The 27,015-nt window shown below is 54.0% G+C and overlaps 1 protein-coding gene across 8 annotated transcripts in view; it reads left to right on the forward strand.

Moving 5' to 3' along the window:
• Positions 1-484: 484 nt before the first annotated feature.
• The window catches only part of GRIK4 (glutamate ionotropic receptor kainate type subunit 4), a 421,209-nt gene continuing 394,678 nt past the window's right edge, over positions 485-27,015 (forward strand). For 5 of the 8 annotated variants that reach the window (XM_067039156.1, XM_067039155.1, XM_067039153.1 and 2 more), the window contains exon 1: positions 496-657. The gene's annotated coding sequence lies outside the window, so the exon portion shown is untranslated. Of the gene's footprint in view, positions 658-27,015 lie in introns of all 8 variants that reach the window. The other 3 variants (XR_010841462.1, XM_067039151.1, XM_059069793.2) reach the window with 1 other exon arrangement.

Raw genomic sequence — 27,015 nt, forward strand, 5'->3', positions numbered from 1 at the left:
CCCTCGAGCTGTTCCCGAAAGTCCCACCAGGAGGCGTCCTTTGCCCGCCGAAGCAGGCCGGGCTCGAACTCCTCGGTGCCGGGGTGGGCGCCCCTTTGCGTAGGGCGGTGCAGGATGCGGGCTGCGCCCGGGTCCCCCAGAGGTCGATCAACCGCAGCGCCCTCACCTCGTCCCGCGGCCGTTCTGTCGCGCGCGCCCCTCGCGCCCCTGCCCGGAGCCGCGTCCCCGGCCCCGCGCCTCCCGCTCGGCCTCGGTCCCCACTCTGGGGCGGCGGCAAGTTTGACCCCGGCAGCTCGGCCCCGCCACTGCTGCGCTCCTCCAGCGCCCGGGCCCCGGGCGCGCCGGAAGAGGCGGCGGGCGGGCCGGCAGCCCGGAGCGCGGGCCCCGAAGGGGCGCCCCCGCGGCTGGCGTGCGCGGGCCGTCGCAGTTCCCGCGCTGCCCGCTGGGCGGCGCCCCGCGCCTCAGCCGCGCTCCTCCCGCGCTGCCGGCTCCACGCTCGCTCGCAGCCGGACACAGACTCTGCCTTCAGCTGCCAGCGGATCGCGCTGGAGCCGCCGCGGCTGCTGCGGAAGAAGAAAAAAAAAGGAAACAACAGCCCGGCGGTCAGAGGAGCAGCGCCCAGCCCCAGCTCAGCCCCCGGAGTGCGGAGCCGCCCAGGTAAGGGCAGGGCCCGCCGCGGCGCCCCAGGCCCGCACCTGCGCTGCCCCTGCGCCCCCCGCGTCCCATCCGCGCGGAGCTCCGCGCGCGCCCGGATCCCCTACTTCTGACGTCTCTGCCTCTCCTGCCCTCCGGGGCCGCGGCCCCGCACCCTTGCCCTGCCCCCGCCCCCACCCCCTTCCCTGAGCCCTTCCCTCCCTCTCCCGCCTTCAGCCAGCCTGTCCCCTGCACTCCGGTCCCTGCGTCTCACGATTGGGCTCCGAACCCCCATCGCTCTGCTCCCGTAGTTCCTCCAGTCTCCATCCCCATCTCCCTCCCTCCGCATCCCTTCTCCGGGCTCGCCTTCCTCCCGCTCTGGTCCTCCCCCTGCCCCTGTACAACTCCCAGCTCTGCCTCTGCCCCCTGCAGGGATGACGGCCCCTTCCCCACCCCGGCGCTTCTCCCCACACATCGTCACCCTCCGCTTCTTCGGTCGCCTCGGTCCCCGGCTCCAGTGCCCCATCCCAGCCAGGAGCCCACAAAGCCCCCTCCCCCTTTCCTCACTGCCATCTGCCTCGACTGCCCCCAGCCCCTTCCCTGGACTCCTGTCACCACCTCCCCGCCCTACACGCCGTCTCGCTTCGGGGTAATAGCATCCTATGAGAAATAACCCTCTTTCCCTGGACTAATGAGGCTCCTACCTATACCACCCTAGTTCACCCGAGTGGGAAGTGAGGGAGAAACTCTAGAGACCTGCATTTGGGCGTATGATGCAGGAGGGGGCTGGCGAGGAGAGGGGGAGGGGAGCTGCCTGAGATCTCCCCAGTGAGGACTGGCAGAGCGGTTTGAGGCTCAGACCTGGCCAGGGTTGGTGGCCAGCTTGCGACAGCTGGGACAGGGGTTTCGGGGCTGCGAGAGCACCTGTGTCTCTGTCTCTGGCTCCCTTGAGCTGAGGAAAGTGAGAGGGGAGGAGCTGGAGCCCCGGGAGAGTTGGCCTTTGGGCCGGGGAGGTCGCGGCAGGGGAGGACCTGGGCCCTCTGGGCCGCCGACCTGGCAGTGGTGGGGCAATGCGGCCGAGCTTCCCTCCCGCCGGACCTCTGGCTGCACAGCTCTTGGCATCTCTACTCTATGCTGCCATCTTCCTCCTGGTGCTGTTGTCTGGTGATGCCACAAGGTGCCACCTCCCTGCCTCCCTCCAGTGGCTCTCCTGGGCATGTCTCCCAAGGGCCTGGGTTGTCTGGAAAGAGGAGGGACCCTCTGGGCTTGGCTGGGCCCCTGTGTCAGGCAGTGGGTGCCAGTCAAGACCAGACCGAGAGGTCCCAGGAATGGCCGAGAGCCCGGAGCCCTGCCAGGAACGAAGAGAACTACCTTCACCTAAGCTCCCTGGGTGACAGGGATGCTTCCAGGAGCATCTGCCAGTGGCAGGAGTGGTATCCCTTGGGATAGAGGATGCCTGGGCTGGCAGTGGGCACCTGAGAGAGAAATCTGGTCCTGTTTGCTCCCTGAGTGTCTGTGCTCATGGGATGGGGTGAGGGCCAGGGAGAGGTCAGCTGTGCTCCGGTCCCACCCGGAAAGGAAGCCCCAGGAACTCTGCTGGGCATCATCAGGCTCGTATTTGCTGAAGCTGCAGCTCATGCCTCATCATTAATCAGGTTTATTATGTTCCTCACTGGCTGGATGTGTTCCTCAAGGTCACGACCCTTTGGAGAGTTAATCTCATATGCACACATTACAGCGTCTGGGTTTGTTAGTGGAGGGGGGTTGAAAGGAGGTTCTGGTTTTCTGTGTTTTCCCTGTCACCCCACCTCCCTAGGCATCTTGATCGTTGGCTAGCATTTTCCCCAGCACTCAGAGTTCTTCCTAGAGACTGGGTCTGCTGCTTGGTCTGGCTGTCCAGTGTGGTGTTTCCTGAGGATGGAAAGGGAACTTTGCATGGTGAGAGAGAAGTGGAGACTCCAGGGAGAAGCTCCCAGCTGCTGGGGTGCAAGGCCTCCTGGACAGTGGGCCTCAGCTGCCCCCGTTGTGGGTCTCAGCCCGACCGAGATGGAAGGAAGGAAGGAAGGAAGGAAGGAAGGAAGGAAGGAAGGAAGGAAGGAAGGAAGGAAGGAAGGAAGGAAGGAAGAAGGGCAGGATGACCTGTCCTGGGTGACGGGGAGAAACTGTGCGGGAAACAGGAGGAACAGCAAGTAGCAAGCCGTTGGCCATGTGGCTGGTGCGAGTGGGTAGTGGCAGGGAATATGTGTGGGAAGAAAACATCTCTTGTTGCTTCTGCATAGTACGGATCCCTTATGTGGGGATTGAGCTCTGCAGTTTTCCAAATGCTTTTTAGAAAAATTACTTCACTTGATCTGAACCAGACAAGCATTTTGTCTGTACCACTGCCCTGCGGGGAGCTGTTATTGATCCCCCAGAAACTGACGCTCACAGAGGTTAAGTGACTTGTCTAAGGCTCTGCAGCCACACCTGAGGCCTCTGGGCTCCCAGCCCAGGCCTCTTGTGCTACTACTTGTTGCTTTTTAAAGTCTCAGCTGTTCAGCCCTTCCTCTCCACATCCGTGCATGAGCCCTCACGTTGTCCGGTGTCAGCTCAGCACCTCTCCCCGCTCTGGGGGCTGGCTGGTCCTTGGTTCTGCATTCTCCCTGCCCGTAGACTAGCTGCTCCGGTGCCCTGGATGTCCTGCCCCCCTCACCCCAGCCCATCGCTTCCTCTTGACTCCCTCCTGCGGAGAGTTCCAGGTTCTCCCAGGCACGTGGCCTAGTCACCTTGGAACCCTCAGCTCCCCCATCCCACTGGTGCCCAGCCTGACCTTTTTCCCCGGCCACTGTCCCACTTGGGGCTCCAGTGGCTCACCCCTGGGTTATGGTAACACAGCCTTCTCCCTGGGCAGCCTGCAGGCACCCGGCTGCCACACCTGACTTCCTGCAAAGGATGGTGTTTGTAACATGTGACCAGGTCTCCAGAGCGTTGGTGGCCCCGGGTTTCTGGAGAGAGTTCCCTGACTGTGGCCTGGAGTTTATGGCGTCCACATGCTGGCCCTGACTTTATGCCTCTGGACGTGACCTTCTGCCCCCCTCACCCCAGGCACTCTATGCCTTGTCTTTTCCCTTCCTCCTCTTTTCTGCCCTTTCCCAGCCTTCAAGGTGCAGCTGGAGCCACACAGGGTGCAGGCTGGGAAGGACCCCACCCGCCCCCATGCTGGCCTTCCGTCCCAGCAGGAAGTGGAGGCAGCTTCAGCTGCTAAGTGCTGGGTAGGCCTGGGGTCACTCCCTGAGTGACTTTGAACAAATGGCTTAACCTCCCTCTTGCCTCACCTGTAAAATGGGGATAATCTCATATGCCTGAAAGGGTTGTTATGGACATGAATGGGAGCAGAATGGGAATGTGGTTTGTCAGCCCAGGAGGTGTCCGGGGAGCATCCCTGGGTGGCTCCTCCCACACTGCCTCTGTGGTTTAGCTCCCAGCTCCTATCTGCTCTGGAGAATTACCTGTCCCTGTTTGTTTCCCCACCTAGAGGGCAGGTCCCCTGAGGATCAAGGCCTTTGCTTGGTGCTTTTTCACATCCTTGGCTCCAAGGGAGCAAGCCCTGTCCTTCAGCATCCCATAAATCGGCCCCTGCTCATAGTAGGAAGTAAGAAATAGTTGGTACTTGATCAAAATATTTGGTTACATAAAATAGGGTATGCCTTACAGGCAGCAACTCCAATACGAAAAAACATTTTAAACCACAGTACCAGCCGAGGTAAATGATGGGAAGGAAGGAGAGAATCAATGTAATGTTATACTGCCTGCAAAGTCTGCTCATTTCACTCAGTCACCCCCGAGACCCTGTAAGTTAGACATGATCATCTCCATTTTTACAGGTGAGGAAGGGGGTTCACAGGGTGCCCTGTGGTGTAGGTGTAGCCCACTCCCTGCCATGTCCCAGACCAGGGAGGGCTCCAGAACCCCACTTCCTTCCCCTAGACTTGGGCCTGAAAAAGGGAAGGAGAGGCTCTTTATAGAAAGATATGTCCCAGGTCCCAGGCTTTCTTTAAACAGCTGAGCACCTCTGTCGTCTCCATGCAGCCCAGCAGGGATGGGGGCGTGGTTAGCAGCACCTGGGGGCGGCCGGGCCTCCTGCAGCAGGGTTCTGAGCAGTGGAGAGCACAGGAGGGCACGGTTGGCACGTGTGGCGCGGGCGTGGACGCGCAGGGCTGAGCAGGTGTTCAGACAGGGCTGGAGCTCAGGGACAGGAGGAAGGACTTCCCGGCGAGGAGGGGCTGCACAGGTCAAGTGGGGACGGGGGTGCCCCAGGGATTGGGGGGTGAGGCAGGGTCCTGTCTGCGGGGAGGGAGGGGGGCAGGGCTGGGGCAGAACTAACTCGAGGCTGCAGGAACTTGAGAGCCAAGGAAAAGGGGTTCGGGATCCTCGGGCAGAGGAGAGCAGTGCCCGAAGGGGGGTGCGGGCCTGGAGGGTGGTGACGGCACGGGGGTGCACTCGCGCGACACTTCCACGAAGCAGCAGAATGTGCTGACAGATTGGGCTCGCAGATGAGGGAGCAGGAAGTGTCGGAGGGAACTTCGAGAGATTTCCAGCCTCGGTCTGGAGGATGGTAACGCCGCTTTCGGGAACACGGTGGTGGCGGGCGGGGGTGCGGGGGGCGGGGGGGAGGCGGGGGCGGTGCGGGGGGGAGGAGTGGGTTGAGGGAGGCTGGGAAGTGTGTTCCCAGACGTGCTGTGAGCGGGACGATGGGGCGTCGTCCTGGGTGGCCGTGCGGTCCTGGACAGCAGCCTACCAGTCTGTGCGAGGGCGCGTGCCTAGGGGCCTGGGCTGCCCAGGGGGCCGGTCCCAGGAGGTTCTGATGCCTGAATCTCACTCCCCAGCCTCCCGGGAGCCCCCTCTGTCCTCTCCTCCTGGCGCTGGGACCCTTGTGCCCAGCACTTACCGTGCCTGTCACCTCCAGGGGACCATGCCTTGCACAGAGCAGCTGCTAAATAAATATCTGTCTTATTTAAGTGGCCTCAAATCGTGTTTAGTAAGTGTTTGTTACAGAGATACGTTTGTAGAACACGGTGGGTGAGGAGGGGAGAGGAAGGCCTGAAGCTGCTGGGAGTGAGGGTTCCCCGGGCTCCTCCGTCACACTGGGTGTTGATCTCTGTGACTCTCTTCTCCCCTCCATGGCCCCCCACTCAGTGCTGGACCCGCCTGTTCCCCAGGATGCTGGGGCCTATGTGGTGGGGAAAGAGTGAGGGTCCAGAGGCCTGTAGGCCTCCCTTTGTTACTCAGTCCTGGGTTTGAGACTGGCCTGCTCCTCACCTGGGGGTTAGCCCCGCCCCCCACCTGGGGGTTAGCCCCGCCCCTCACCTGGGGGTTGGCTCCACCCCCCACCTGGGGGTTAGCCCCGCTCCTCACCTGGGGGTTAGCCCCGCCCCTCACCTGGGGCTTAGCCCTGCCAGTCACCTGAAGTCCCCCTCTTGCCTCCTCATTCCTTCTGCTTTTCTCAGGGAGCAGTTTGCTCAAAGGAAGCAGAGAAAACCAGGTGGCAGTGGTTATCTCTTTTCGGGGTGCTGGGGGGGTATTTTGGCCATGGAGAGGCTGAAAGGGGAGCTGGGTGTGCACAGTCTCGGGGGGCATTTTGGGTGGGGAGGGGGTATGCTGTGGACCCGTGGGGGAGAACTGGCTTGGAAACAGGAAATCCAGGCTACTTTTCGCTGCCTCAGGTTCCTCTATCTACAATCTGGGGCCTACGATAAACTCGATATCACGGGTTCCCGATTCAGTGAGATAATCACGTGGAGTAGAGGCTCCCCGGAGGAGGGAGCAGGGAGGGGTATGACCCCCCAGGACAGGGAGAGTGGCTGTGGAGAAAACACATGTCTAGAATTGGAGTTTAAGGGCCAGAGTTAAAGCTCAGGATTTAATAAGATGAGAAGTCAATAGCCCAGAGGAGGTTAAGGTGTGTGAGAGGCTGGCTACAAAGCACACTTAATAAGAAGGAAAAGTTTAAGAAGCCGAGGAGGCTGGACACATACTCAGGCGCCGGGGCAGCTGAGGCAGTTTCTGCTGTCCAGCCTGGCGGGGCGCCTGAGTGGGGAGGCTGGGTTTAGGAATGAAGTGCCGCTGTCACCTTTTGGGGACAGCTCTCTGCTTCTCTCTGCCTGTCGGGTGGCCCGAGCAGGGCCTGTTCTTCCTCCAGAGGCTGTGTGGGGCGGTGGAGGCCACTCCTGGGTCAGATGGCACGGGAATCCAATCCCAGCTCACCCAGTCCCATCCTGTGGTGGTGGCCAGGGGCTGAGGAGCGACATACCACCCACCTCTGTAAGTCTCCGCAGGTGCTCTAAGTGCTTGTTAAATGGTTGCAGTTGCTATTGTTAGAAGTACGATTACGTTTTCATCTTTACAGAGTCTCTCCCAGCCCTGTTCAGTTCCTAAGATGTTACAGAATACCATCCCTAGCAAGGTCGGTGAGAGGGTGGGAAGGCCTTATTGGGAGCCAGCAGGGGCAGTTTTTGAAATCATCAGAGAAGTCTAGAGTGAGTTCAGTCCAAGCCCCAGACAGAGGAGGCCCCTGAGGTTCAGGGAGCTTAAGTCCTCTGTCCGGGTTCTAAGGTGGGAAGGGGCAGAGCTGGGGCATCCTTTTCACTGGGCCTCGTGGCCCTCCACACAGGAGTGAGAGGCTGGAAAAGAGAGACTTCTACAAGTCACTTGGTCCTATCCCAGCATCCAAACAACATCCGATTGGAACTAACAAGGAGAATGATCTTGATTCTTTAAGGCACCAGACTGTGCACTCCTTGGGGGCAGGGATACAGCCTTGGGTTTTTGTCTCTCGCACTTGGCTGACACATAGTAGGTACTCAGGATATACTTGTTAAATGGACAAATTAGTTCACAACACCACCACCAATGACAATAGTAACAGCTAATAATTATCGACTGCTTATTATATACCAAGTATGATGCACAGTGCTTTCCATATATGATCTTAGTTCATCCTCTCAGTAACTTTAACTTTATTACACCCATTTTACAGATGGGGAGGCTGAGATTCAGAGCAGGTGAAAGTCTCATAGTTAGTAAGAAGCAGAGTTGGAATTTATACCCAGGCGGTCTGATTTCACACTCTGGTGGTAAGATTCCTGTGTGCGTGTGTGGATGCATACACGTGTGTGCACACATGCACATGCATGTGAAATATGTCCTGATTCTCCCCTAATTTCCTGAACTCCCCTCTGGCTCCCTCACTACTTCCCCTATTCCCCATCCTGTAGGCAAGGAGGCCAGGCATGGAAGGGAGCAGTGGAGTCTTGATGCTCCGCTGCTTGTCTTCCCTTGGCCTGATTCCTTTGACCCCTGAGTAAGAGGGCGCTGGCAACACTGGTGGAGCGATGAAAGATCACCCCCAACAGAGCTTCTGCAGTGGTACCTGATCTCGTGCCAGTCTTTTCCCACATGGAGGCCATCCAGACGAGGGCCTGGGGTGGAGGCCAGAGGAGACAGCCATGTGAAGCCTTCACAAGACTCTCGTGCGCCGAGAAGTTTTGAGCATGATGGAGCTCAGGTGACACGGGGCCCCACGAGGTCCTCGGCCTCACCCTGCCAGGGTCAGTGTGCCCACTATTCCCCCAGGGCCCCGGTCCAAGCTGCTCTGCACGGCTGCCCAGAGTATCGGGCGGGGGGGGAATCTCCCTGGGGTCTTGGACTCTCAGAAGCATCGTGGGCCTGGAAAAAATCCGAAGGCACCCTGCTGTTACCGTGTGGTTATTATCGACCTTTACAGCATCTCCCTGGACTAGTGTGGTTCATAAGATCACAGCAGAAGCCCGTCCCCAGCAAGGGTGGTGACGGGGGAGCTTGGGCATCTCTCTTTCTAGAGGCAGCAAAGACTTTTTCGGGAGTAGAGAGAGCTAGAGTAGGTTTGGTGGGGCAGAAGGCCCCCATGGAGTCACTCCCTGGGGGGAGGTCGCGGGTGGAGCTTGTCACCGGGTCCACACCCCACCTCAAACCTCCACCAGCACAACTGGCCCTTGAGCTGAGGCTGCCAGTGCCACTTCCTGGTGGGTATCACATATGCAGAGACTTGTGAGGTCTTGGTGATTTCTTCTCCCCCAGGGATCTCACAGGGCCACAAACCTGAGAGGTGGATGGGGCAGGTAGGAATTATCATTCCAGACTCTCAGAATTTCAGTAACTAGCCAAAAACAAGAGTTAGGGGTTGAGAGGTTGGATCAGGATCCAGGACTCCTGCTCCCTGCCCGGGGCTCTGTCCGCACACCTGCGGCCTTCTGAAGGCTGCCTGTGCAGATGGTGGAAGCAGTGGTCCTAGGGCACGCCTCCTCTTTCCCAGGTTGAGAACGTTGCACAGAATAAAGCAACATTTGTCCAAGAATGATAATGCCTGTTTTATTGCTGGGAAAACTGAAACCCAGGGAGATTAAATGAATCACAGAATCTTATTCCTGGAAGGAACTTGAGATCATTCAGTCAGCATCCTACCTATGCCTTCCTCGTGTCCACAGACAGAATCTCCACTGGCTAGTTATCTAGCCACAGCTGCCTCTTCCTCCTCCTCCTCCCCCTCCTCCTTCTCCTTCCACTCGTCCTCCTTCTCCCCATCTTCTTTTTTAAAACATTGTTAATAATACTTTGCTTTTTTAAAAAATTAATTAATTAATTTTTGGCTGCGTTGGGTCTTCGTTGCTGCGCGCGGGCTCTCTCTAGTTGTAGTGAGCGGGGGCTACTCTTCGTTGCGGTGTGCGGGCTTCTCATTGCCGTGGTTTCTCTTGTTGCGGAGCATGGGCTCTAGGTGCGCAGGCTTCAGTAGCTGTGGCACGCGGGCTCGGTAGTTGTGGCTCGCGGGCTCGGTAGTTGTGGCTCGCGGGCTCGGTAGTTGTGGCTCGCGGGCTCTACAGTGCAGGCTCAAGTAGTTGTGGCGCATGGGCTCAGTTGCTCTGTGGTATGTGGGATCTTCCTGGAACAGAGCTCAAACCCGTGTCCCCTGCATTGGCAGGCGGATTCTTAACCACTGCGCCACCAGGGAAGTCCCTCCTCATCCTCTGAAAGCTAACGTTATTGAGCACTTACTGTGTTCTAGTTGCTTGAGATGTATTAAGTTGATCTTCCAACAACCCTATGAAATAGGGACTATCATCTCATTTTACAGATGAGTAAACTGAGGCTCAGAGAGTTGCATAGCTTGCCCAAGGTGACACACCAGTAAGCGGTGGAGCCTGGGTATAAACTCAGCAGTCTGGGCCGTGCTTTTGACCACTCGCGAGGCAGGCCATCCCTCCCCGGGGAAGCTGTTAACGAGGGAGCACATGGGAGCGCCCAGCACATTGCCTGGCATGTAGAAGGTATTCAGGAAATGCTAGTGAGTCTCTTCCAAAAACATCAGGAGGTTTTGCCTCATACGAGCCAAATCTCCTTCCTCGGGTCCTTGTTCTACACCCTTCCTTGGAGCCCCATGAGGCACTTCTACCCTTCTTCTCCTTCCAGTCCTGGGGATGTGAAGATACCTCGTGAGCAAGAAGCAAAGCCCTCTTCTACCTGGGTTTCTGTTCAAGACTCTTTCCCAAATGGAGTCCCCTAGCAGGAAGATGATGGCCTCGAGCTGGTGGGCATGCGGGCTCTGGGAAATGTGCGAGGCTGGGACTGGCCTCAGGGGCGCGTCGGTGCCCGATCCTCGGTCATGTCCATTTATAGCACACATTGCCCGAGTGCCTCTTAGGTGGCAGGCACGGACACAAAGTGGCACAGGGTGGGCTCCCCCTAGGGCTGGGACTTTACTAAATGTGTGCAGAAGTATCTTCTGAATCTGTCAGATGACGGATTGGGCCTCAGATCCTAGGGGCAGGGGACTGAGGGCCAAGGTGACCACCTGCTCCTTTGAGCTCCTGTGAGGCCAGGTGATGCTGCAGACCCCCCACCAGAGGGCCGAAAAGTTCAGATGACCCAAATCTAAGGGTAGGCAACTAGGTGGAGAAAGCTCACCCAGTTTGGGTGAGTATGGAAAGTAGCACTGTACCATTCTCCTTTGAAAAGCAAGACTCTTGCCAGAGTCCAGAGTAAATAGGCCGGAACATGAGATCTGCCAGGTAGGGTGCAGATCGGAAGCAGATAAGACAATTGCATGAGGCGAGTAGTGGGAAGTCAGCTGAGGAAGGGAGGAACTTAAACGACTCACCCGGGGGAGGGTCAAGGGCAGGTGACCATGAAGCCAGCCAGGCCACAGTCAGATGCTTCAAGGAGGTCAGCAGAGGTCATTGTCTGTCTCCCCAGGACATGAGCTCCACTGGCACAGGGCCTGTGTGTTTCTCAGCATTGCATCCCCAACAGCTAGGATGGTACCAGCATACAATAGGTGCTCAATACCTATTTGTTGAATGAATGGCCTCTTTGGGGAGCCCCATTGTGTGCAGAGGCCCTGGATGGTAGAGCCCAGGGCTAGCAGTGAGCCTCGGCTCTGGAAAGCTTGGATGGGCTGCTTCAGCTCACAAACGTGTGGGACCAAAGAGTCAGTTGTGTAGATCTCAAAAGCACAATTGCCTGGTGGATAGTGGGATTAACACAACCCGTGATGGAGCCGAACCAGTGCAAAGGGCAGCCCTGGTCCTCCTGGACCGTGGCCCCAAGCACTTCAACCCCTCCTCAAACCCAGCCGAGCCTGGCATCAGGGGCCGAGGGGGACTGGACGGGGGTGTCTAGTGGGAGCGGGGGTGGCATGTGCGGTGGCATGAGCTCTGACTTTTAGATCAGGGTGGGGACACTGCTGTTCCTGTGAGTCAGGAGGAGGCTCTGGGAGCAGAGGCCTGAACGCTAGGGGTGCTCCCATACACGCGCAGTGTGAGCCAGGGACGGCGTGCCTCCAGAATTCACTTCTTCCCGGTAGAGTTAACGTGGAAGGGCCGCGGGCAGGGTGCGCGTAGGACTGTGGGGGAGAGGACCTAGGGAAAGGCTGCCTTTTGTGGGGATGCAGGGCCCCAGGATTTGGAGCGCGAGCCGAGGCCCCGTCTGACCTTTCAGCCCCTGGATCTTGGGGCACAGTCAGGTGCTGCACGTGGATGCAGGGTCCCAGCGACGCCTGCTGCCTGGTGCTGGCTGTGGTCAGCGGTGTCTGCTGGGTTTCCTCCTTGGCCCACTTCTGCTGATCGGTGGTGGTGCCTGCGGTGCTGGATTGACAAGGGTCTGGGTCCGAGCGTTGGCTCCCTGGGATGGGGCCTGGGATGTGGGCCAGGGGCACAGGGTGCAATAAATTTGTCAAGTTGGATTTAGTCTAATCAGCTCATTTCACAAGTGAGGAAAACAAGACTCAGAGAGAGGCAGTAACTTGCCCGAGGTCACATCGCTTGCAGCATCAGGATTCGAAATGGGGTGCCCTGGCCCCTGGTTCTTCCTTGTCTCATGCCTCTCACTAGATTGGCTCTCCAGGAGTCTCTTATCAAACCAGCGGAGCAAGTGCCCTGCTCCACTGCTCCCTATTCACTGGTGCCCCCATGCTCCCCAGCTGCTAGCCAGACCCGTCGGTCCTGGGCAGGGCAGAAAATGAGCCTGGTAGCAGGCCCTGCCCTCCAGGATTGTGATCCCAAGAGCCATGTAGAGAAGAGGCGGGCAGAGATGTCTTGCAAACCCACAGGAGGCAGTAAACACACACCCGTCAGGGACAGGGACATGCCCAGTTAGCCGTGTGTTAAGACCCAGTGTCCAGGCTGAAATGGGCAGAGTGGGACAGGCTGATGGCTCTCCTCTGAGCAATCCCAGGAAGCTTCCTGGAGGAGGGGACCTCCCTGGAGCTTGGGGTGGAGGGTTGGCTGGTGTGATGTATGGGAAGTAGCCTGGTGTGGTAGAAAGATGACAGCAGAGGGCCTTGGCCAGCCTGGGGTTAGAGTCCCCACCTCTTTATTTACTCTGCAGCCTTGGACAAGTCTGTTACTATGTCTGAAGCCTCTGTTGGCTCAGCAATAAAATGGGGATAATAAAACACATAATCTAGGGCTTGGGGAAGAGCAAATAGGATAACATCTATGGAAGGGCTTCTTAAGTCAGGTGCTTTCAGTACGTATTGTACGACTTTACATAAGATTCAAGAACAGGCAGAGCAATCTATGGTAATAGAAGTCAGGATAGCAGTTACCTTTGGAAGAGGACAAGGGGGATGGAGAGGGTTCTAGAATGCTCATAATGCTCTTAGTTTATCTGACAGCTGTTTCTGTGGGAAATTCACTGAGCTCTACACTTATGTGCGCTTTTCTGTATGTACATTATACTTCAATTTAAAAAAAACGTTTTCTTAAAAAAATGCTTGTAATACTTAGAATGGCCAGGTTTTAACGGCCAGACACTTGACGGAATGTCCACGAGGAGACCTGGAACGACGTTAGTAGAAATTGCAGCGGGTTTCTGTGGAATATTTCAGGCAGTGTGCTAATCACTTCACATGCATTTTCTCATTTAATCCTTCCACAGCCCCCATTTTACAAGTGGGGAAACTGAGACTCAGAGAGGTTATATAAGTCGTCCAAAGTCAGCCAGCCTGGGGCAGAGGTGGGCACAGGCCAGATCTGACTCCAGGGCGGCCCTCTTGGTAGAGCATGAAGGACATAGATGTTGCCCTGACCCCTTCCTCGGCTAACTGGGGGGCAGGGGGGGGGTGGTTCCTGGGTCTGTGTTGTCTTTTAACTTGAAGGTACCAGGGCCCCACTGGCCCACAACTTGTGGTGGAAGATGCAGAACAGCACTGTTCGCGAGTTGGTCCCGATCTGGAGATGCCTCCAGAATGGAAGTAAGTGGGAAGCAGGAACCAGAGGAACGCATTTGTCTGGAGAGCCTCTAGATCGTGCAGGCGGGGTGGGGAGGGGAGGGGACTATGTGGGGGGTCCAGAGCAAATGATGCCTTTGCTCAATTTAAACCTTCCAGGGCAGATCCCTGCCAGGTAAGAGGGACAATAGCAGTATTTCTCCTCGCAGCAGCCAGGGCAAGAGGGAGCTGTTCTGCATAATGTGAATTCCTTTACCGACCCCCAGAGGCTGTGCCAGGGGATTTGCACCTTCACAGAGGCCTTGCTGCCAGGAGGAGCCGGGGGCACACTTGCCTCTTCCCGGGGTGGGCTGGGGGCTGGGAGGAAGATGGGAAGTCAGGCACTTTCGTTGCCTTTATTCTTTGGCTAAGCAAGTCAGTGGAACTCAGACTAAGCAGCCCTGCCCTGTGCCCTTGTCTAGTGAGAGAGATGCCATTGTGTTTGCGTTTAAATGCAACTGGCAAAGCAGACAAAGCCTTATTGTTGTCCAAGGTTTCCAATCACATGGGAAAACGAGGGCCCGGTAGCGTCATTCAGGGTGCTGGAGGGCAGACAACTTCTGTGCCAGCAGAGCTGCTCACCTCTTCTGGGAGGCCTGCCCTGATAAACCCCTTCAGCTCTTTTTTTTTTTTTTTTTTTTTTTTTTTTAACACCATCATTGGGATATAATTCACATACTTTTTTTTTGGTCTTCATGGCTGCGTGCGGGCTTTCTCTAGTTGTGGCGAACAGGGGCTACTCTTTGTTGTGGTGTGTGGGCTTCTCATTGTGGTGGCTTCTCTTGCTGTGGAGCACGGGCTCTACGAGCACGGGCTTCAGTAGTTGTGACACGTGGGCTCAGTAGTTGTGGCTTGTGTGCTCTAGAGTGCAGGCTCAGTGGTTGTGGTGCATGGGCTTAGTTTCTCCATGGTATATAGGATCTTCCTGGACCAGGGCTCGAACCCGTGTCCCCTGCATTGGTAGGTGGATTCTTAACCACTGCACCACCAGGGAAGCCCACCCCTTCAGGTCTTGATGGTTACATCCCAACCCTCAGCAAGGAGGTACATAAACACTGTGAATAGAGTAAACACACTAGCAAGTTCCGGTTGTTTATGATTGTTTTTATCTTAAGTCTATCTCTAGTACGTTGGTCCTGTCACGCCTATTTTCCTGGAGGCTGGCTGAAGGCAGGGACCATGAGGACCCTTCCTCTGGACCTCCCTTAGGGATTCCATCCATGTAGTAAGTACCAGTCTGCAGTGCTGGCTCTAGTTCCCCAGTGTAGAGTTGACTCTCTGCCTCAGGACCTTTGCACATGCTGTTCACCTGCTTGGAACCCCTTTCTCCACCTCCTCTCCTACTTTTGCTTCTCCATTCCTCTTCCAGGAAGCCCTTTCCTGCTGCTTCCTGCAGCCTCAGGGGGCCCCTCTTGAAGCTCTGCCCGCTCCTGCTCTCCTTCCCTTCGGAGCACTCCCCAGACCGCACTGTAACGGCCTGTTCATTGTTCAGTCTCCCCCGCTGGGCACCAAGCTCTGAGAAGCTGGGGATTGGATTGGGCCATCACATCCACTTTTGTGCCACAGCCTCTAACACAGAGGATCTTGCTGAATGTTTATTGAAAGAAGTGAGGCCATTGAGCACCAAAGTGAGGGGTGAGGTTCCAGCACTTCAGTTTGGGAGCCCAGCTGCTGTGTGCACCTGCCCTGGAAGGAATGCCCTTAGCCATGACTCCCTCCAGCTTAGTCTGAACCCCCAAATAGCTGTAGAGGCAGGAGTCTAGAGCCCAGCGTGGGCACCAGTGGCCACATCTGGTTTGCTCAGTGCTGAGATCCTGACATCTGCACACAGATGCTGCATCAGAGTGTCCCACAAATGTGCCTGGAAGTTCAAATGCGTCAGCCCCCTGTGGGGAGTTGGGGGCAATCAGGAAAGGTGCTGCCCATCCTTTATCCTTCCATGGAACCGGATGAAGGTGGTTTCAGGTGGCCTAGACTCCTGGTGGAGAGAAGTCTCCCCCCCTGAGCTACTGTCCCCACTGTGTGCAAATTGCTTTTAGGCGCTTTCACATCCAGTTTCTCACTTAATCCCCCCAGCAGCCCTGAGAGGTGGGTGTTATTGGCCCATTTTACAGATGAGGAAACGGAAGTTCAGAGTGGTTAAGTCGACATGCCCCAGGTCACACAGCTGGTAAGCAGCAGAGCTAGGATCCAGTTCTTTTTCTAGCATTACAGCCCCACTGTAGCTGCTCTTCTTTCCAGGCAGCTCAATGCCCTGCTTAAGAGTCAGGGAACCCCAAAGTGTGAGTCCTCAGAGTACACCCCTGTCCTTGCTGGGCCCTTGAGAGTCTGTGACCTTGGAAGGCCTGTGTCCCGACCACAAAGTGCGGGTGGGGAGGAAGTCTGGCTTTGACAAATAGCCCTGTGGTCTCAGGACGGGCAGGGCTAACTCAAGTGCAAACAGCGTATTATTATTTATTACTCATGCCCCGCTGCTAATAAAATTTGAGTTTTAAAAATAATGGTGAGCAAATGAATTGGTCAATGGCCTATGGGGAGAGGATGCCAGGAAGGATATTTCATGGAGACGAGTGACAGGGGGGCTAAGTCATTGCAGGTTCCTTACTGGGCTGGGGGATGGGAGGGCTTATTTTGGGGGGGCAGCTCTCCACTCCTGGTCGTTTTCCTGGTCCAGTTCGAGAAGTCATTAATCTGCACGTTAAAATTTGTTGAAAGCACATTTGCCAGTGGTGGCAGCATCTCCAGGCTAGCTAGAGGTAGCTGTTGGCTGGGGGAATAGCTCTCAAATGTCTATTTCAGTTTTCTGTGCTTAAAATCTGTAATTTGGAAAGCCACTTCCTGCAAGGTCCCATGCCTGCTATCCAACGCGTGCCTCCGTTTCTGACACCTGAGTTATAGAGCAGGATGGGCTCTGCCAGGCAGGGCAGAGACCTAGGAAGGTTCTAAGAAAAATGGAGGGACATATCATAGGCTCCATGATGCCTGGGAATTAGGAAGAGAGACAGCAGGCCCTGGGGAGTGGAGGGGACTCAGAGCCACCCTTCTCCCCTACGATAGACAGCACCTCTGTCCCTGTAATTCATCTGTCCTGCTGTGTCTCAGGAGCACCACAGGCTGGAAAAAATATAATTTAAGAAAGATAAGACCTGCTACTGTGTGACTTTGAGCAAGTCATTTAGCCTTTTTGTGACTTAGTTTCCTCATCTATAAAATGGGGGTGATGAGACCCACTGGGCTGACTTCATAGGATCAAGAGGGAAAACAGGGCTGTGTAAGCCGAAGGGATATGACAGCGTTTCAGAATATTTGGAGACAGCGCTCATGCTTTCCTCAAGAAATGGCTTTGCTTAAAGCTGGGCTTTTGCAGGGCTTAGAAAATGTGAGGGGGTCTGGGATTTGCGTGTCTAGGTAGTACCTGCAACATCTTTCAGATTTCATCCATCAGCAGTGATGGACGAGGAGCGGCATTGCCTCCCCTCCCCTCCCCCCTCCCTTTGCCCTCCCCACCCCCACCATGGACACCAGCTCTGCAGCGCCGCCCAAATCAGTGCTTAGAGACCAAGGGTCGCCAGCACCGTAGACTCAGCACTCCGCACACATGTTCTCCAGTTCTCAGCCAGCCTTGAGGTGGGCACCAGTATTATCCTATTTTACTGGAGCAGGAAACTGAGGTTCAGAGCAGTGAGGGGCCTTCCCAAGGTCACGGTTAGACCGGAGCTCTGCCTGGCTCCTCTAGCATCCTGCTGCCTCAAGGTCCTGGCCCAAGGCTGCCATGCCAAGGGTTGGGTCAATGATCTCGGGGTGTCCCTGTGGAGTGGCTACCATCCCCCTTCCTCTCTTTTACCCCCAAATGGAGACCCTCCTCCTGCCCCATCTCCGGATGCTCTGAGCAGGAAGAAAGACTTCAATGCACCCGGCCGGTATTTTACCTTCCGAGCACCATGGAGTGCGGGGAGACAGACACCCGAAGGCCAAGCTGGGGCCTGTGGCTGCTCGGCCTCCTGGGCTGTAGGTGCAGAGGTGGTTGCCTGATTCGGATTTTGGCCTCTTTGAATCTTCAGTTGCTCCTCCCCAGTTCCAGAAGTGGCCTGGCCCTGCCGCTTTCCCCAGCATCCTTTCCCCAGCCCTGAGGCCAAACTCTGAGTGTTCGCGGAGGCCCACCCTTCACCCCAGCATCTTTTGATCTGGCTGACCCACTGCCATGGCGTCTGCCACAGGTGTGGGCCCCGGGGCCTGGGGGTCCTGCAGTGTTGGCAGGGAAAGTCCAAACAGCTGGGAGGCACCGAATCCAAGGTCTTGGCGGTGGGGGGAATGGGTGTTGCTTAAACGTTTTGTGTAAATTAGTAATATTATAACTGTTAATTGAATATCCATTGATTGCCTGTCAGAGGTTTGATTTATTCTGTCCTTCCCCTCTGAGTCTCCGTTGACTGCTGAAATCGTTTGCTTGCTTTGCCCTCGTTTTTCTTTCTCTAATGTGGTCTGCTTCCCTGCACCCCAACCTGAGTTTCATTTCACTGGCTTCATAATAAGCATCTTCTGTTTTCTGGCACCAACCTTGGCCTCCCTGTGGCTCTTAGTCCCTCCCAAGTGGATTCCCAAGACTCGTCCCTCGACTGGAGACCCAGGACAGGGTCTGCTTGGCGCGTTTCTTTTGGGGATTTAAATGCTTTGAGATGTTCTCTGGAAAGGAGTGGAAAGGGAAGTGGCCTGGAGACCTAGGGGATGAGCCCTGGTTTTGCTGCTTCATTCATTCATTCATTCATTCATTCATTCAACGAGGCACTAGCTCTAGGCCAGGCCCTGTGATCAGCACACAGAGGACACATTCCTGAGTTCAGCATTCTGTAGCAGAGATGGACAGGTGAACAGCTGATACAGTGCAGCGTGATGCTCAAGGCAGGGGACCATGGGGACATTGAGAGGACACTGAAATCAGATGTGGGCAGCAGGAAAGGCTTCCTGGAGGAGGAGCAGTGCCTGCAAAACAGCTTGAGCTGCATTTCAAAGGACAAGGAGGAGTTAGCCTGGCAGAGGGCATCCCAGACAGAGCAAGGAGCGAGTGATGGCTGGGCTCCTGGAGGGAGAGGTGGCCGAGAGGCAGGCCAGGTACTGATAGCAGTTACAACGACGGTACTGTATTGAGACTCACTGAGAGTCGGGCAGTGTCTAAGGGCTTTCCTTGGATTACCTAGTTTAGTCCTTATAACAACCCCACGTGCAGGTACCATTGGCATCTCCTTTATTTATTTTATTTTTATTTTTATTTTTTTCCGCTATGCGGGCCTCTCACTGCTGTGGCCTCTCCCGTTCCGGAGCACAGGCTCCGGACGCGCAGGCTCAGCGGCCATGGCTCACGGGCCCGGCCGCTCCGCGGCACGTGGGATCTTCCCGGACCGGGGCACGAACCCGTGTGCCCTGCATCGGCAGGCGGACTCTCAACCACTGTACCACCAGGGAAGCCCTGGATTTTTTTTTGGCATCTCCTTTAATGGCTGAGGTGGCGGAGCCTGTGTCCCACCTGTCCTGGTGGAGGGACCAGAGACGTGAACCTCAGGTGTCTGATTCAGGAGTGTCACCTCCTTCAGCATCTTGCTGCCTCGTAGCTGTGACTGTCCCAGGGATGTTACACCAAGGGACGGGTCCGTGACCTTGGGGTGTCCTTGCTGAACCAGATTATGTAGGGTCTTATGTGTGTACATTGAAAAGTTTAAAGTTTATCCTAAAAGCAACAGAGAGCCACTGAGAAATTTTAAACAGGAATAGCTTGATCAGGTTTGTTATTAGAAATAATCACTCTAGCTGCAGTGTGGAGGATGGGTGGAACTTGATCCAGACTAGAGGCACAGAGAGCAGCTCCTGAGCGGGGCAGTGATCCTGAGAGAAGGGCTGGGGGCTGGCTAAGGCGGGGGAATTCGGGCGCAGAGGCAGGCACGGGCTCGAGAGATGTGGAGCAGGCAGAATCTGCAGGACATCTAGGGGTTGACTAGATGAGGCGGAGGGACGGTGAGTGAAGGCAGGTGTTTAGATGACTCTTAGATTTTTCTTTTTAACCAAAAGTTTACAAAAATTTATTTTGTTAAAGTGCATGGATAAAGTCTCATGAAAATAAAGTCTCATCAAAAGGCAAATTATGGGATTCCCTGGTGGCGCAGCGGTTAAGAATCCGCCTGCCAATGCAGGGGACACGGGTTCGAGCCCTGGTCCGGGAAGATCTCACATGCCGCTGAGCAACTAAGCCCGTGCACCACAACTACTGAGCCTGTGCTCTAGGGCCTGCGGGCCACAACTACTGAGCCCACGTGCAACAACTACTGAAGCCCGCGTGCCTAGAGCCCATGCTCCGCAACAAGAGAAGCCGCCGCAACGAGAAGCCCGTGCACTGCAACGAAGAGTAGCCCCCGCTCGCCTCAACTAGAGAAAGCCCGCGTGCAGCAACGAAGACCCAATGCAGCCAAAAATAAATAAATAAAATAAAAAAGAAAAGTGGCCCTTTAAAAAAAAAAAGTCAAATTATTACCTGTTACAGTTCCTCTTTTGATGTTCTGAGAGTAATTTCCAATGTGTGCAGGAGGGGTTTTCCCTCACAGCACCAAGCAATTCTCAGACACCAAAAGGGTGTTCAAGAATTCAGCTCAATCCTGACACCATCTACCGGGAGACAGAATCAGATTCCCCAGGTGAAGGGCTCAGTCCCACAAGACCATCTTCCACTTCAGATGCCAGCGTCAAGCCCAGGCTGCTACCTGTGCTTCTGACCCACTGGCTAAGGATGGAGGTTCCCACGACCCCCTCTAACGCAGGATGACTGACAGGCTATATAAATCAGAGTTTCCCCACCACCTCCTCCTCAGGGTTGATTAATTTGCTAGAGCAGCTCACAGAACTGAGGAAACATTTTTCTTACCAGATGACCCGTTAAAGAATGTAACTCAGGAACAGCCAGATGGAAGACGGCTTCCATGCCGTCTCCAGAGGTGCCACTCTCCCCAAGTCTCCACGTGTTCACCAACCTGGCAGCTCTCCGAATCCTGTCCTTTTGGCTTTTTATGGAGGTTCCATTACCTCGTCATGATTGATTAAATCCTTGGCCATTGGCAATTGATTCAGCCTCCAGTCCCTCTCCTCTGCCGGAACCCTCTAATTACTGGTCAGATCTCCTGGCAACCAACCCCCATCCTCAGGTGGGGTCCAAAAACATCACCGCATTAACGTAACAAAAGATACTTTTTCACTCTCATCACTTAGGAAATTTCAGGGGTTTTAGGAGCTCTGTGCCAGAAATGGAGACATATATATTTCTTATTATAAACCACAATATCACAGTTCCCCAATCAATAAAAATATCTTTATCATGTAAAGACCTCACACTGACATTCCCTAAAATGAGAAAGGAATCCCTTCTAGCTGCAACATGCTGATTCTGCTGACCAGAAGACTCAGCTGTGGCACGAATCTTGAAGACCGTAAGTTGATATACCATTGACTCACTAGCATTAATTCGTTGATAGCATGTTTTCCAAAACACAGACGAGATACAAGTTGAAGCTAACTAAACATGATTTAATTTAGAAAAAGCCTTCTGGTATTTCATGCCCTCTAAATGTAACTGTAAGGCTTATTGGCTAACAGAATTCTTAATAGGAGTTACTCTAATGGGACGGAGTTGTTTTGTTTTTCTGTTTTTTCCAGTTTTATTGAGATATAATTGACACACATCACTGTATTAGTTTAAGGGGTACAGCATAATGGTTTAGCTTACCTATAGTATGAGATGATTACTGCAGTAAGTTTAGTTAGCATCCATAATCTCATATAGATACAATAAAAAGCGAAAGTAAAAAAAGAAAAAAAAATTGTCTTTCCTTAAATCCAGAACTCTTAGGATTTAGTCTCTTGACAACTTACCTATATATCATACAGCAGTGTTAGCTATAGTCAGCATGCTGTATGTTACATTCCCAGTACTTATTTATCTTATAACTGGAAGTTTGTACCTTTTGACCATTTTCTTCCAATACCCCCTCCTTCTTCCCCACCTCTGGTAACCACACGTCTGATCTCCTTTTCTGTAATTTTGATTTGTTTGTTTGTTTTTTAGATTCCTCATGTAAGTGAGATCGTACAGTTTTTGCTTTTCTCTGTTTGACTTATTTCACTTCGTAAAATGCCCTCAGGGTCCATCGATGTTGTTACAAATGGCAGGATTCCCCAGTTTTTTATTTTTCTTTTAATGGCTGAATAATATTCCATTATTTATATATGCTGCATCTTTTTTTTTAATTGAACTATAGTTGATCTACAATGTTGTGTTAGTTTCAGGTGTACAGCAAAGTGATTCAGCTATACATCGTATGTGCCACATCTTCTTTATCCATTTATCCATCGATGGACACTTAGGTTGTTTCCATGTCTTGGTTATTGTAAATAATGCTGTTACGGACATGGGGGTGCAGATATCTCTTTGACATAGTGTTCCCATTTCCTTTGGATGTATTCCCAGAAGTGAAATTGCTGGATCATATGGTAGTTCTATATTTAATTTTCTGAGGAACCTCCATACTGTTTTCTATAGTGGCTGCACCAATTTACAATTCCACCAGCAGTGCACAAGGTTCCCTTTTCTCCACATCCTCGCCAGCATTTGTAATCTCAGTGTGTTCATTTGGGGCGGCTGGGAGTCATTCACTAGACAGGGTGTACAGGGGAGGACTAGACTGCAGTAGAAGGTGATGGATTCGGTTCTGTTTTAGACTAGCTGATTTGAAGTGACTGAGGGACATCCACATGGAGACGTGCAGCCAGCAGCTGAATACACACACCCAGAGCCCAGGAGAGGGGCAGGGGCTGGGGATGCAGATTTTGGAACTGGGGCAAATAGGGGGCGCACGGGTTTGGACGAGCTCCCCTTGAAGGAATGTTCGATGTGAGAAGGGAGGAAGGCTGATGACGGGGTGCCAGAGCCTGCCCACATTGAAGGCCTGATTCCACGGAAGGAAGCAAAAGAGGGGGCCAGAGGTAGGACAGCCCGGAGAGAAAGGTATCACAGAAAGCCAGGTAGAAGTGGGGGAACGGTCCACAGTGTGGAATGCTACAGAAAGGCACAGTAAGTAAGGCAAGGGCAAAGCATGCTTAGGGATTTGGCAACTCAGGGGTCCTTGGGGACCTTGCAGGGAGAAGGCTGGGCGGGGCACGGGAAGGAGGTGATTGCAATAGTGGAGGAGTGTCGGACAGGACAGGGGAGGACTTGTAATAGGTGGTCTCAGTATCCTGGCAGGAGATGGGGGGAGAGACCAGGAGAAGCCCTGGGCAGGGGCGGAGGTTCCCCGGAAGCCCCTCCAACCTGAGGGAGACCTGAGCACAGTTTACTGTGAAGAGGGGCGGGTGACCAATTGACCCGGATGCCTGAGACTCGAGACTGAAACCCAGGATGGTCCCAGGCAAACTGGGACGATTGGTCACCCTGGCAGAGCTTAAGTCCCGTGCTGAGCTGGTCGGTGCTGGACAAGGGGTCTTGTGGGGGAAGCCTGATGTGCAGCGTTTGCTGATTCTCATGGTGTGATGAATACTCTTGCTGTGGTCCATGGAAGCTACCAACATGATGTCACTGAATCCAGAGTTGGGAAGAGGTGTCACAGCCCAGTCTGTGGGTGGTCTGGGCCAGCTCTAGCACACAGGGGGTAGGGGGTAGGGAGAAAGAGAGCCCAGGAAGGGCCCCCGGAGGCAGGAGGGGCTTCCCCTCAGTGGGAACCAGAATGGCAAGGGTGGACCAGATGCAGGGAGGGGGCATTGGGGCCTTGCCACGGCCTTGATGGTCTCAAGGAAGGAAAGGCAAACTCACTTTTGGAGTGTGAAGGGGGTAGGTGGTAGGGGAGAGGCTGGAGGAGTTTGGGAAAGCCTGTGGAAGAAGGGGGAGGAAGCAGACCGGGGTCCCAAGGGTCACGGAGCAGCACTGAAGGTCGGGGTGGGGGGTGGCACGTACGGTCACCTCACTGTTCTGACGGCCTTGAGAAGCTGGTGAGGAGACGGGAGGGAAGAAGCTGGCCGGTTGGGGTTTGGTAGGACGGGGGTGATCGAAGGTCAGGGCGGCAGGAGGGCTCAGGGTTATGGTTAGTGAGGCAATCGACCATGAATTTCAGGCCAGTCAGGGCAGGAAAGACTCTGCTGGAGGGTGTGGAGTGGGCCTGGTCCTGGAGAATGAAGGGGTGAGTGACCCACTGTGTTCCGAGGCACAGAAATTTAGGGAGTGACAGGGCTCAGTAAGCAGCTGAGGAGAGAGGGGGGTAAAAGTTGTACAGTCGGTGCTGGTTTGGGGAAAGATGAAACAATGGTCAGGAGTCGTGTGACCTACATTTTGGTAGATACGTCTGTGCCGTAACTTGGCTGTACTGTGAGGGACGTGGAGAAACCCTCTTCCAGAGCAGGGAAGGATGGGGCATGGTTTCGGCAGCACTGGGCCGAGTCTGGGGAGGCAGGAGAGGCGTGTGGGAGCCCAGGAGGGAAGCACCTGGTCAGGCCTGGCTTGGGAGTCCCTCCCGTCGACCAAGCCCTTCATCCTGGCTGCAGAACTGAATGCCTAGTCCAGGAGCCCCACTGCCACCCCAGGACCATCCAGGCTCCCTCCTTGGAACAAGGATGGGCTTTGAGAGTCCCCCTCTGCTCCCTCCTGGTGCACTTTGTCTCTGCTCCTGAGCATGTTTTGGGGACCCAGAGAAAAAGACTCTTGGCAGCTCTAGACTAATGACTTGTGGGGTTTAGTGGCCCCGGAGTCAGACAGACCCATGTTTGAGTCCCAGTCTCATCATTTAGACGCCACGGGCCCTTGGCCAGGATGCTTAACCTCTCCAAGCCTCAGTTTTCTCATCTCTACAAGGGGGATAATAATAGCACTCACCATACAAACCTGGGAGGGTTCAAAGGAATAATCCACGTAAAGTGCTGGGCAGCGTACCTGTGTGGGTAGTTAATGTTAGCTATCATCACTGCGGTTGCGGGTCAGTTCCAGCTGTGCCGTCGGATGGTCCTTCTAATCTGCATCTGCCTCCTCAAATGGATGGAATAGTCTTGGTGCACCATCACCACTGCTAGAGGTAGGAGTGAGGCAGCCGAGGGGCCCGCATTTTCTCTGAAACCCTGGCCAAGTTCCGTGAGCAGTTAAAGGAACACCCTCTTTGCCATTCTGGTTGGCACCTTCTAGTGGCAACTGAGCATAAGTCTCAGAGATCAGGATCCCGCGGCAAAACATCCCCGTCCTTCCCCTGTGCTCTCTGCCCCTTCCCCTCTTTTTTCCTTACTACCTTCTAGTATGTTTACTTATTTGTTTTGTTGATTGTCTGTCTCCCCTCACTAGAATGTAAGCTCCATGAGGGCAGGGCTTTCTGTGTTCTGGTCACTGCTCAATCCCTAGTATCTGGAATAGTGCCTGGTATACAGTTAGCATTAAATAAGTATGTATGGAATGAATGAATAAGTGTAAGCCCCAAATAATCTGCAAACTTTTTTCTTGCTATTTTTTGTCAGCTGCCTGGCTCCTACACCCCTGTTCCAGAATCTTGCACTATTTATAAAGCCTGATCTAGCCAGTTATGATATTATGTAGTGCAAACAGCTTACTATAGGACCAGAAGGGAGGGAATAAATCATTCTATCCAGGATGGGAGTGGGACATGCTTCACTGAAAAGATGACATTGAACTGGGTTTTGAAGGATGAATAGGAGTTTTCTGAGTGGGGAAGAGGAGAAAGGGGATTCCAGACAGAGCCAATAGCATGAACAGAAGCACAGTGGTGTGAAAGTACATGGAATGTTCAGGGAATAATGAGGAGTGCCCAGAGGTAAAGAATGTGAGATGTGCTGGTGGATTGAAGGAAACGCTTGGGATGGGGTCTTGCCGATGTAAACAAACATGCCTAAGACAACAGTAGTTGAGATCCCAAACTCGGGGGCCAGGCTGCTTGGGTTCCAGTTCCAGCTATACTGCTTCCAGCTGTGCGCTTCTGTTTGCTGTAAAGTGGGGATAATGAGAGTACTCACCGAACAGGGCTGAAGTGAGGATTAAACGAGTAAAACATACGAAGCACTTCGTACCTGAGCATAGTAAGTGACATGAACGTTAACTATTCTTATTACAGCAGGAAGCCAATGAATGTTGAATGTTTTCGGGACGCATATCCACGCACATTTGCATCGCCACACATAATGAGCAGTCCTCAAGATAGGAAAGTGATGCTCTAACCCGCCTCCAATCAGCAGGCATAATTTTTATTTCTCGGCGGTAGGCATGAATGCACACAAATACAGTATTAGTGAGCTTGACTGGCTGCTCCTGACCACAGGGCTGCATTTATACCTCCGTGGGCCAAAGCTAGGGATCAATCTGAGATGAGGACAAACAAAGGTAACCATAAAGTCATTCTTAGGGGAGCTGTGGAAGGTTATCAATGTGATTCTAGAGACCCTGTGCCGAGATGTCTGAGATCTCAGACCCATCTGCCAGTCTTCAGACGAAGACTGGCAGATGTTTTCACAAAGAAGAAAAGGGTCGATTAAAAAATATTATGAAGCAATAAGTGTTAGGCCGTTTTCCTCCAACATTTTGGGAGAGTGAGTGGAGCAGATAGTTTTGGAGCTCTGGGAAAACAGAGGCGCTCACTGGGGCTGGCGGTGCTCACAAAGAACATGCCAGGTCAGCCTCACCTTCTGGTTTTTTTCAAAAGCTTACTGAGTCTAAACATCTTAGACACGGGGGTCTTAATTTCAGGGAGCTTTAAGCCAAGTCTTGACTGTGTTTTAGGAATAAGATGAAAATCTGTAACTGGCCCTGATGTACAGGCAGGTGGATTCAAAGCTGGTTGAATAATTGGATCCAAAGCATTCATTAAGAATCAAGGCGGACCCAAAGAGAACTCACCTTTGTCTGAGCTTTCATTCAGTTGTCACTTATTTGTGTGACAAATATTAACTGAGCCCCTCCTGTAGGTCTCTAGTGCCAAGGGTGTCATCCTTGGGCTCCTCCTGGGTGACATATCTTTGGATGTCCTAGATGAAGAGAAAGAAGGCAGATTATTAAATGCACACATGCTACCAGGCTGGGAGGGAGAGGAGCTACTCCATTGGGTGACATAATCGGTACGTAGGATGATCCCTGGGCAGAGCAACAGGCCAAAACCAACCCGATGGAATTAACCATGCGCAGATGAGAAGTCTCGCATCCAGATTTTTGAAAAAATCGATTACATGAACACAGAACGGGAAGGCCTGGCTTGGCCTCGTTCAGGGCAGAGGACTTGGAGTTGGGGCTGACACGAGCTCCATGTGGCCCCAATGCAACCTGAGGAAAGGACGGTGTGTTCAGGTGAAGGGCATGTGCTCCACTCTACACCCTGATTAGATCATGGTGGGGGGCGCCCTGGGCCCAGGACCCAGTGCCTCACTCTGAGACAGGTTGATTAAAACTGCAGTGCAGCAGGTGTATACATGTCAGTCCCAATCTCCCAATTCACCCCACCCCCTTTCCCCCCTTGGTGTCCATACGTTTGTTCTCTATGTCTGTGTCTCTATTTTTGCTTTGCAAATAGGTTCATCTGTACCGTTTTTCTAGATTC

Source organism: Kogia breviceps, chromosome 7, assembly GCF_026419965.1.
Source record: "Kogia breviceps isolate mKogBre1 chromosome 7, mKogBre1 haplotype 1, whole genome shotgun sequence".
Lineage (NCBI taxonomy): Eukaryota > Metazoa > Chordata > Mammalia > Artiodactyla > Physeteridae > Kogia > Kogia breviceps.